This window comes from Pelophylax lessonae, assembly GCF_965119305.1.
Source record: "Pelophylax lessonae genome assembly, chromosome: 9".
NCBI classification, from domain to species: Eukaryota; Metazoa; Chordata; class Amphibia; order Anura; family Ranidae; genus Pelophylax; species Pelophylax lessonae.
This window is the reverse complement of record NC_138776.1, coordinates 54,280,199-54,292,254: the sequence shown is the minus strand read 5'-3', so window position 1 is coordinate 54,292,254 and position 12,056 is coordinate 54,280,199. Positions and strand designations below refer to the sequence as shown.

The 12,056-nt window shown below is 43.8% G+C and overlaps 1 protein-coding gene across 1 annotated transcript in view; it reads right to left on the bottom strand.

Annotated features, from left to right (window-relative positions):
• The window catches only part of ATRNL1 (attractin like 1), a 1,075,574-nt gene that overhangs the window by 505,993 nt on the left and 557,525 nt on the right, over positions 1-12,056 (bottom strand). The gene's annotated exons all lie outside the window — the stretch shown is intronic.

Sequence of the window (12,056 nt, the reverse complement as noted above, 5' to 3'; positions counted from 1 at the left end):
AACCTATATAGCCTGAGTGGGATGGTGTGACCAGGGCTTGGAAATCTCCTGTTCCCCATTAGATGTAATCTGTAATGATCAGGAACCTCCTAACTCTTGTTGCCTATCAGACATAAGCTGGACGAAGCAGGACCCTCATACCTTGTGTCCCCTTTTGAAATGTAAGTGATGACAAGCAGGACCCACCATGCCTCCTGTTTACTATTTCAGTGTAAGATGTAACAAGTAAGACCTCAAACCTTTTGATGTAGGCTGCAATGAGCAGGACCCTCATATCTCTTGCTCCCTATGAGATTATAAACTGTAACAATCAGCTCTCTTATACCATTTTAAATGTAAACTGTAATGTTCAGTACCATCAAGCCTCCAATTAGTTATAAGATGTAAGCTGTAATAATTAGGACCCACCCTTTACCTCTGGTTCCTTATTAGATGTAACATGTATTGATTAGGACCATCCTACCGCCTGTTTCCAATTAGATGTACAGTATCTTACAAAAGTGAGTACACCTCTAACATTTTTGTAAATATTTTATTATATCTTTTCATGTGACAACACTGAAGAAATGACACCTTTCTACACTGTAAAGTAGTGAGTGTACAGCTTGTCTAACAGTGTAAATTTGCTGTCCCCTGAAAATAACTCAACACACAGCCATTAATGTCTAAACCGCTGGCAACAAAAGGAAGTACACCCCTAATTAAAAATGTCCAAATTGGGCCCAAGTAGCCATTTTCCTTCCCCGATGTCATGTGACTCTTTAGTGTTACAAGGTCTCATGTGTGAATGGGGAGCAGGTGTGTTAAATTTGGTGTTATCGCTCTCACTCTCTCATGGTCACCGGAAGTTCAACATGGCACCTCATGGCAAAGAACTCTCTGAGGATCTGAAAAAAAGAATTGTTGCTCTACATAAAGATGGCCTAGGCTATAGGAGGATTGCCAGGACCCTGAAAATGAGCTGCAGCATGGTGGTCAAGACCATACAGCAGTTTAACAGGACAGGTTCCACTCAGAACAGGCCTCGCCATGGTCCACCAAAGAAGTTGAGTGCACATGCTCAGTGTCATATCCAGAGGTTGTCTTTGAGACCACTGCCTTGCCAAAGAAGCTGAGAGTAAAGGTGATGGACTGGCCAAGCATGTCTCCAGACCTAAACCCAATTGGGCATATATGGGGCATCCTTAAATGAAAGGTGGAGGAGCGCAAGGTCTCTACACCAGCTTTGTGATGTCGTCATGGAGGAGTGGATGAGGACTCCAGTGGCAACCTGTGAAGCTCTGGTGAACTCCATTCCCAAGAGGGTTAGGGCAGTACTGGAAAATAATGGTGGCCACACAAAATATTGACACTTGGGCCAAATTTGGACATTTTAACTTAGGGGTGTACTCAGTTTTGTTGCCAGAGGTTTAGACATTAATGGCTGTGTGTTGAGTTATTTTGAGGGGACAGAAAATTTACACTGTTATACACACTGTACACTCACTGCTTTACATTGCAGCGAAGTGTAATTTCTTCAGTGTTGTCACATGAAAAGATATAATAAAATATTTACAAAAATGTGAGGGGTGTACTCACTTTTGTGAGATACTGTAAGCTGTAATGACCATGACCCTCGTAGCTTCTATTCTCTTTTAGCTGCAAACTGTATTTCCCATGAAATATAAGTTGTAAGCAGCAGGACCCTCAGATGTTCTGTTATCTATTTAATGGAAACTATAATGACCATGACCCTCGTACTTTCAGTTCCATATCAGATGTAATCTGTTACAAGCAGGACGTCCTGCTTTCTATTAGGCTGTAAACTGTACTAAGCAGGATCCCCATACCCTCTTTTTACTAGTAGATGTAAACTGTAATGATCAGGATCCTCCTACCTGCTGTTCCCTATTAGATGTAAGCTGTAACAAGCAAGACCCTTATATTGCCTGTTCTCTATTAGAAGTAAGCTGTAATGACCAGAAGCCACATACCTCTGACTCCATATTAGATGTAAGCTGTATTGATCAGGACTCTCATACCTCCTGTTCCCTATGAAGTGTAAGTGATAACAAGCAGGACTCTCATATTGCCTGTTCTCTATTAGATGTAAGCTGTAATGACTAGAAGCTGCAAGACCAGAAGCCTCATGCCTCTTCTTCCATTTGAGATATAAGCTGTGATGATCACGATTCTTCTACCTGCTGTTCCGTATTAGATATAAGCTGTAATGACCAGAGGCCTCATACCTCTTCTTCCATATTAGATGTAAGCTGTATTGATCAGGACTCTCATACCTCTAGTTCCTTATGAAATGTAAGCGATAACAAGCAGAACCCATCATACCTCCTGTTTACTATTAGACTGTAAGCTGTAATGAGTAGGACCATCATACCCCCAGTGCCATACAATTGCTGTATATGAATAATGGCAACTATTAACATAACCCTTGGCCAGAATTTTCCATGAGATGTAAGTTGTACCAAGCAGGAACTTCATGTCTTCTTTTATCTATATATTGAAAACTGTACTGATCAGGACCATAATACCACCTGTTCCCTATGAGATGTAAGCTGTAATGAGTAGAACCCTCGTACCTCCTGTTCCCTACAATCACTAAATTTCCTCAAATTTTCTATGCGCTGTCTCTTATGCCAAGGGACATGGGAAGAGGGAGAAGAGTCATTCAATGGATATTCATCGGTTTTCAGCCTTCCCCTAGGGTACCGAGGAAAATGCCAGTCTATAGGTTGGGCAGCTGGTGGTATTTAGACCTATGCCAGTCTGCAGGTGGAGGAGGACAGATAAACTCTGTATATTGCCCAGATATTACCTGTAATAGATTGCGGTGTGGGGCTCCAGGGAGACAGGACTAAACATCTGGCTATCAGCAGGCAGGGAATTTATGTGAATAATGGTTTACACAATGACACCCGCAAGATACAAAGGAACAATCGATAAAACACTAATGTCTTATTGGAGATTATTATTACTTCTAATAAAGTCGTACATCCTTCAAAGGGACTGTGCTGCAAGCTTTCACACAACACTCCTATGCTGAAGACACAAACTCAATCATCCACACATCTATGGGGACTCTGTTACTTAGAAATGTTTACTTGAGTTCGTAGCTCTGCCCGCACACTGAAGAGAATAGAGCAGGAAGAGTGAGACTATGTACGGATGGTGGCCAAAGGATACAAATTTGGTAGAAAAAGATAGGGGTGAATGGAAAAACTGACAGGCAGACCTGATTGGACAGCCCGTGTGAAAGGGCCCTATCTCAGAAACAGGACTAACTAGGGAGATGGAACAAAGTGCACCATACCACTTTGCCACTTGGTGGACAGGAACCAGATATAAAATCTTTGATAATTCTCCTTTAACGTCCTAACAGCATAAATTTCAAAGGCTAAACCACAGCCAACCAGGTAACATGGAGCTCAAACATAAACAACTGGAACTCATCTGAAAAAAAAAAAAAACAATACACCCTCAAAGAGGACCAGGTCCTCTAAACAGCAGCTTGCAAAACCTTGCAGCCAAAAGATGCATCCGCAGATGCCAACACATCCACCTTGTAAAACTTTGTGAAAGTGTGCACTAAGGATCGACCGTTTATCGGCAAAGCGGATATATCGAGGGCTGATGTGCACTTTCCCTAATATATCAGAATCGGCCCCAGAGGTTACCGATATTTCGGGAAAGTACTTGTTTCCGGAGTGATGCCTGCAGCTAGAGGCATCACCCCGGTACCGGCGTCCATAGCCGAGGGTCGCCTGTCTTGTAATGACAACCGATGCGGCTGAGAAGCTCGGCTGTAATTACAAGGAGTGGGAGGGGATGCCCCCCCTCCCACCACCTTACGTGTCCCACCGGGAGACCCGGGCAACCAGCCTGCACGGCCACCAAAGACCCGATCAAAGCCGCATTCTGATCGGGTCTCCATGAAAAAACCCGGAAGTGATGTCATGACATCACTTCCGGGTACTGGCGCCAGATTAAAAAAAAATGACAGCATTCAAAACAGCCAAACTTGGCATTTTGAATGATTTTAAGTGCAGAGGAGGGGTTTGGGGTCTTTTGGACCCCCAGATCTCTCCACAAGAGTACCTGTCATGAAAAAAAAATGTTTTTAAATATTTTTTTAAATGTACGAAAATATCGGCTGATACTGATATGCATTGGCCAAACAATCGGTATCGGCAAAGAAATACCGATATCGGTCGATCACTAGTGTGCACGTACGACCAAGTGGCCACCTTACAAACCTGCATTACTGACGCCTGATGATGGAAGGCCCAGGAGGCACTAAGGGCCCTAGTAGAGTGCGCCTTAACAGGGAAAGGAGGTACCTGACCCTTAATTGAATAGGCCTGAACCACTGTCTGTCCGATCCATTTGAAAATGGTCGCAGCAGAAGCAGCCAACCCTTTTCAAGGTCCATCCGTGAGTACAAACAGTGAGTCTGACTTCCTAAAAGACTCCGTAGCTGTCAGGTACACCCTGATTACCCGAACCACATCCAGGGAATGCAAAGCAATTTCCTTAGGATGTTTAGGCATGGGACATAGGGAAGGCAACACAATGTCTTCATCCAAATGGAAATCAGAGACGACATTTAGAAGGAACGACGGACAGGGAATAAGAACCACCTTATCTCTGTGAACCATCAGGTAAGGTGAACGACAAGACAACGCTGCCAGCTCCAACACCCTGCGCACAGAAGTAATAGACAAAAAAAGGCCACTTTGAGACAACGTAATTAGGGGAACCTCCCGAAGACTTTTGAAGGTAGGTTTCTGAACTGACAGCACCAAATTGAGGTCCCACGGCGGCAATGAAGACCGCACACGAGGAGCCAAGTGTCAGACCCCCTGAATAAAGGTACGCACCAGGGAATTTGTGGACAATGGACATTGAAAGAAAGCCGCTAAAGCTGAAGCCTGGCCCTTGATGGTACTCAAGGCCAGGCACTGCCCAACCCCCGTTGGAGGAAAGCCAATATCCAAGCCACCGAAAAGGAGAGAGAGTGAACCCCAAGAGATTTACACCACGCAATGTAGGTCTTCCAAGTACAATGGTAGATCTTCCTAGAGGTAGATTTTCTAGCGTAGGAGTCACAGATTAATACAAACCTCTATTATTCAGCACCTGGCTTTCAACAGCCAAGCCCTTAAAGTCAGCTACTGTAAAGCAAGATGGAAGATTGGCCCTTGGAACAGCAGATCTTCTGTGAGAGGAAGTCTCCAAGGAGCATCGATGACCAGCTGTACCAGATTGGCATACCAAGACTGGCGAGGCCAGTATGGAGATACTAGAATGACCGAAATCCCTTCTGCCTTGATCCTGCACAGGAGTCTTGGCAGAAGTTTGAGAGGGGGGAAGGCGTAAATCAGACAATACTGGCTCCAAAGAGCAACTAAGGCCTCTATGGCGTCGGCTAGAGGATCCCGAGACCCTGCCACAAACCTCTGTACCTTCCTGTTGAGACGAGAAGCCAACAGGTCCACCTCAGGAGTACCCCACCGGAGACACAACTGATGAAACACCTCAAGATGAAGCGGCCATTCCCCCTGGTCCAACGCCTGTCGACTAAAATAATACGCTTGCCAATTTTCCACCCCTGGAATGTGCACAGCAGAGAGGGCTGGAACGAATCGTTCTGCCCACCTTAGATTACCGGCTACCTTCCAAGCCACCAGGACACTTCTTATGCCCCCTTGGTGATTGACATAAGCCACGGCCGTGGCATTGTCTGATTGAATACGTACCGGGCACCCCTGAAGACGAATTGTTCAATGATTCAGACCAAGTCTGATTGCTTGAAGTTCCAGTACCATTGATCGGCAGTCTGGACTCTGGCAGAGTCCAGACCCTCTGTGCCGAGAACGCCTCCCCAACCAGACAGGCTGGCATCGCTGGTGACAACCATCCGGTACAAGGGGAGAAAGGATTTTCCCAGTCAGAGTGAAGGAGAACGAAGCCACCATCAGGCCCAGCACCTGCATGCAAGCCCGGAGGGATGACTGTCTGCTGGACAACAGATGCTGGATTGCCTTCTGCAGTTTTTCCAGAGGAAGAAACACTGTAGCTGAGACCGAGTCCAGAGTCAGACCCAGATAGTCCAGTCTTGTGGACCGAACCAGAGCAGACTTCTGAAGATTCAGAATCCAACCAAACTCCTTCAGAGGTCACAGAGTAATCTCAAAGTTGTCCATCAGAGCAGTCAGAGACTCCGCTTGCAGAAGAATATCGTCCAGGTACCCCTGTACCGGGATTCCCCGCTGACGCAACAATGCTGGTACCGGGCCAACACTTTTGTGATCACCCAAGGAGCGGAGGCGAGACCAAAGGGTAATGCCACGAACAGATAACGATACTCGCCCACGGCAAAGCAGAGAAAGCACTGGTGACCGGCACATATTGGAATGTGAAGGTAGGCGTCCTTGATGTTGATAGAAGTGAGAAAATCCCCCTGATGTAGGGATGCCAGTACCGTGCAAATGGACACCATTGGGAACTTCTGTTCCTTACTCCTGACTAGGCAGGAGCTAAGAGTGGGAGTATACCCCCTGGGACTGCCCCATAGGTGTAGTCAAGTTTTTTCCTGCCTGGTTTCCTTCTTCTGTAGAGGGCAGTATAACCCAATGGTAAAGAAGATGAAGAGCTGTGTCTGTCAATGAATGAATGAGAAATAAACTTCCCTTTTCATTCTGAAGCAGATATGCTCTTTTACAACTATTTCTATTCACGCAGTTAGTACTGTCTGTGATACTTTTTTTTATTTGCACTAACATCCACATTTTCAATGCAAGCTTTTAGGGTGTACCCCCTTCTTCAAGGTCCAAACAGTACTAATACACTAAAACTTTGTGTATTAGTACTGCTTGGACCTTAAAAAAGGGGGGTACACCCTACAAACTTAGACAAAAGGAAACACTCCTCTGACCATAGGTGTAGTTGCCATCATCCCAATTAGATCTACAAGAAAATATTTCTCAATTTGGTGGGATTGTGAGGGGCAACTAGTTATACTACAAATACAAAAAATAATAATATATTGGTAACAAAATATGTTTTATTGAGGGGAACATGAATTAAAAATTTCCAAAATGGGTATATGCATCATAAAAATCATATACAGACAAAATGACGGCGAAAAGACAGAGACAAAAAACATACAAAGCGTGTGTCAATACACATGTGGCAATTGGTCCATTGTGGTAATTCCAGCTACTTGCAGTTGACTTCCATCTTTATTGCACATCCTGGTACAATAGATGCTTAAGAGTGCTAGAAATTCCAACGTGTTTCAAACATTACATTTTTCCCTTGGCAGGGAATATTTACCACTCTGTAAGTATAAATAGCCATTGTTAAATATGCATCCATGGACTATATTGAATGGTATGCACTCATAACATAAAAAACTTACATCATGAGAATAGTGCATCAAATTCTCCTCCATGTACACAAGGACCTTCTGGACATAGGCGAACCACCAGGTTGTATATTTTATGTATGGAGCACAAAACCCTTTTGAAGGGGAGCGATGTAAATAAGTAATAAACACAGATAACAGTAAATATATGTTATGGGGAGGGGGCGGCGAAGCCCTGCCTCTGTTCACAAATCCTCCGTCGCTCTCCATTTGTGCAGAGCAGAGACGGATGGTGTCTCCTCGAGGTCCCCGGCATTCACCTCAAGTACCATGCATGCACCAGTACGCGCAAATCGTGGTTGCGTCACTTTTTTACTAATATATTATTTTTTGCTGTAGTAGTACAATTGCACTAATACAGCTACAATCACCTCAAACATGTAGGTAATTCTACTCATTTGTAGTGACTGATTTGCTGCCTAAGCTACATTGAGACTGTGAGCTATTACAGGATTCCCCCAGTCTGCTAATCACCGCTGTTCTCTATGGGGTAGTCTGCCTGTCTGTTTCCATTGGACTGGACAGGATCGGATGTAGGCAGGTGTCAATGGACACATGTCCAGTGACATCTGCCGCTCCATAAAGAGCAATGGATGGTCCGATTGGGTCTGCCTGAAAGACTGACAGGCGGACCCCGATCAATCCATCATTGTGAAAGCGGCTTAGGATTACTGCACTTGGAGATCTTCCAATGGGATGTTATTAGTGCAACAGTAGAACACATAAGACACTTGCCCAGGACATTGCAAACGGGAACATACCAAGCTGTTTACTGGGAGAGGCTAGCGTTGCGCTCATTAGATCACCTGGACTGGTCATCTGATTATAAAAGTGTTTCCCACTTTGAAAGATTTTAGCAAGTGCACTGGAATAGTCCCTACAGAGCTAAAGCAGGTGAGGACCTGCAATACAGTTTGCCAAAAATCCTTACAATGAATGAAGTTTCTTTGTGGAATTAGTCTGGCATTCCCCCTGCTGAGTCAGACATATACAGTGCCTTGCGAAAGTATTCGGCCCCCTTGAACTTTGCGACCTTTTGCCACATTTCAGGCTTCAAACATAAAGATATAAAACTAATTTTTTGTGAAGAATCAACAACAAGTGGGACACAATCATGAAGTGGAACGAAATTTATTGGATATTTCAAACCTTGTTAACAAATAAAAAACTGAAAAATTGGGCGTGCAAAATTATTCAGCCCCTTTACTTTCAGTGCAGCAAACTCTCTCCAGAAGTTCAGTGAGGATCTCTGAATGATCCAATGTTGACCTAAATGACTAATGATGATAAATAGAATCCACCTGTGTGTAATCAAGTCTGAGATACTGTTGGAGAAGTTTAAAGTCGCACAGCTCATCACCCTGAACACACCATCCCCACTGTTAAACATGGTGGTGGCAGCATCATGGTTTGGGCCTGCTTTTCTTCAGCAGGGACAGGGAAAATGGTTAAAATTGATGGGAAGATGGATGGAGCCAAATACAGGACCATTCTGGAAGAAAACCTTATGAAGTCTGCAAAGGACCTGAGACTGGGACGGAGATTTGTCTTCCAACAAGACAATGATCCAAAACATAAAGTAAAATCTACAATGGAATGGTTCACAAATAAACATATCCAGGTGTTAGAATGGCCAAGTCTAAGTCCAGACCTGAATCCAATCGAGAATCTGTGGAAAGAACTGAAAACTGCTGTTCACAAACGCTCTCCATCCAACCTCACTGAGCTCGAGCTGTTTTGCAAGGAGGAATGGGCAAAAATTTCAGTCTCTCGATGTGCAAAACTGATCGAGACATACCCCAAGCGACTTACAGCTGTAATCGCAGCAAAAGGTGGCGCTACAAAGTATTAACTTAAGGGGGCTGAATAATTTTGCACGTCCAATTTTTCAGTTTTTTATTTGTTAAAAAAGTTTGAAATATCAAATAAATCTTGTTCCACTTCATGATTGTGTCCCACTTGTTGTTGATTCTTCACAAAAAAAATTACAGTTTTATATCTTTATGTTTGAAGCCTGAAATGTGGCAAAAGGTCGCAAAGTTCAAGGGGGCTGAATACTTTCGCAAGGCACTGTAGCTCAAAAATCAACAGATCATGCTCCCTGCTCATTGCAAAGCTCTAGCATTCGCTCTGCGGGAAGGGGGAGGATATCAGATCCCTGCAGAGAGACCACTGTTTCTTCAGAGAGATCAAGAGTCCTTCTCTGCAGCATACTGACAGGGAGCAGGCTTTTTTTTACTGTGGCTTCTTTCTAAAGAACTGTTAGACTTTTTACACATTTTGTTTTAATGCACCTGGAATCGATTTAGCTCATTTAAACAGCAAGTTCAGTTAAACTTTAAACAGACAGTGGATGGCAGAGCTTGGCATGGTGAGCTCCTTACCCTAGGGGTTTTTTAATGCCAGGTGGGACTTCATAAACTGTGGCACGAATACGTATCACTCAGGAGTCAGCTGCTCACTGTGAAACAGCAAAAACATTTTTGGAAGTCGGCTATGAGCTTATTAAATTCCGAGAGGTAAATCACCATTATGGCACAACGAAGAACAGAGACTGAAATCCTTGGTGCGGTGTGCTAAGCGGCTGAGTCTAAATTATTAATCGCATTCTACACCACGTTGTAGTTTATTATGAACGATTTGAGAATAGCTGGGGGGATGCGGAAGAAATTGAATTTGGATTAATAGATGGAACTTTGTTTGGTGAAAGAGGAGGACAATATTCTGCATGTTCAGGGACCACAGATACATAGCACAAAAAAATTTCTTCCAAAGAAGGGTGAGCGATAGCAGGAGTCATGACTGCTGAAAACTAAAATATCCAGTTGATTGAGAGTCAATGACCCATCATAGAAAACTCATAACTGCCAACAAAAGGGTCCAGCTGCCTCAGAACCACTGACCGATAATGGAAAACCCATAACAGCAAACTGAAGCGTCCAGCTGCCCAAGAATCACTGACCAATCATTGAAACCCATAAAAGAAAACTAAAGCACCCAGCTGCCTGAGAGCCACCAACTGATCAATGAAAATCCACAACTGCAAGCTAAGTGTCCAGTTGCCTGAGAACCATTGGTCGTTCATAAAAACCCATAGCAGCAAATTAAAGCTTCCTGCTGCCCACTGACCGATCATGGAAAACCCATATTAGCAAAGGAAAGCATCCAGTTGCCAAAGACCCATTGAACGATCATGGAAAACCCATAGGAGCAAACTAAAGCATCCAGCTGCCTTAAAACCACTGGCCGATCATGAAAAACCCATAACAGCAAAGGAAAGCATTTAGTTACCCAAGAGTCAAAGACCAATCATGGAAACCCCATAACAGCAAACTGAAGTGTCCAGCTGCTTTAGAACCATTGACCGATTATGGAAACCCATAACAGCAAAGGAAAGTATCCAGTTGCCTAAGAACCACTGATCGATCATGGAAACCCCATAACAGCAAACTAAAATGTTTAGCTACCTGAGAGCCATTGACCAATCATGGAAAACCCATAACAGCAAACTAAATCGTCCAGTTGCCTATGAAACCACTGACGGATCATGGAAAACCCCTTAACAGCAAAGGGAAGCATTTAGTTGCCTAAGAACCACTGATCGATCATGGAAAACCCATAACAGCAAACTAAAATGTTTAGCTACCTGACAGCCATTGACCAATCATGGAAAACCCATAACAGCAAACTAAAGTGTCAAGCTGCCTTATAACCACTGAACAATCATGGAAAACCCATAACAGCAAACTAAAGTGTCAAGCTGCCTTATAACCACTGAACAATCATGGAAAACCCATAACAGCAAACTAAAGTGTCAAGCTGCCTTATAACCACTGAACAATCATGGAAAACCCATAGCAGCAAAGGAAAGCATCCCGTTGTTCAAGAGCCACTGAACTATCAAGGAAAAACCACAGCTGCAAACTAAAGCATCCAGCTGCCTCAGAGTCAATGACCCATCATGAAAAACCCATAACAGCAAACTAAAATGTCCAGCTGCCTTAGAACCACTGACCAATCATGGATAACCCATAACAGCAATCTAAATCGTCCAGTTGCCTATGAAACCACTGACGGATCATGGAAAACCCATAACAGCAAAGGAAAGCATTTAGTTGCCCAAGAGCCACTGACCAATCATGGAAACCCATAACAGCAAAGGAAAGCATTTAGTTACCCAAGAGTCAAAGACCAATCATGGAAACCCCATAACAGCAAACTGAAGTGTCCAGCTGCTTTAGAACCATTGACCGATTATGGAAACCCATAACAGCAAAGGAAAGTATCCAGTTGCCTAAGAACCACTGATCGATCATGGAAACCCCATAACAGCAAACTAAAATGTTTAGCTACCTGAGAGCCATTGACCAATCATGGAAAACCCATAACAGCAAACTAAATCGTCCAGTTGCCTATGAAACCACTGACGGATCATGGAAAACCCCTTAACAGCAAAGGGAAGCATTTAGTTGCCTAAGAACCACTGATCGATCATGGAAAACCCATAACAGCAAACTAAAATGTTTAGCTACCTGACAGCCATTGACCAATCATGGAAAACCCATAACAGCAAACTAAAGTGTCAAGCTGCCTTATAACCACTGAACAATCATGGAAAACCCATAACAGCAAA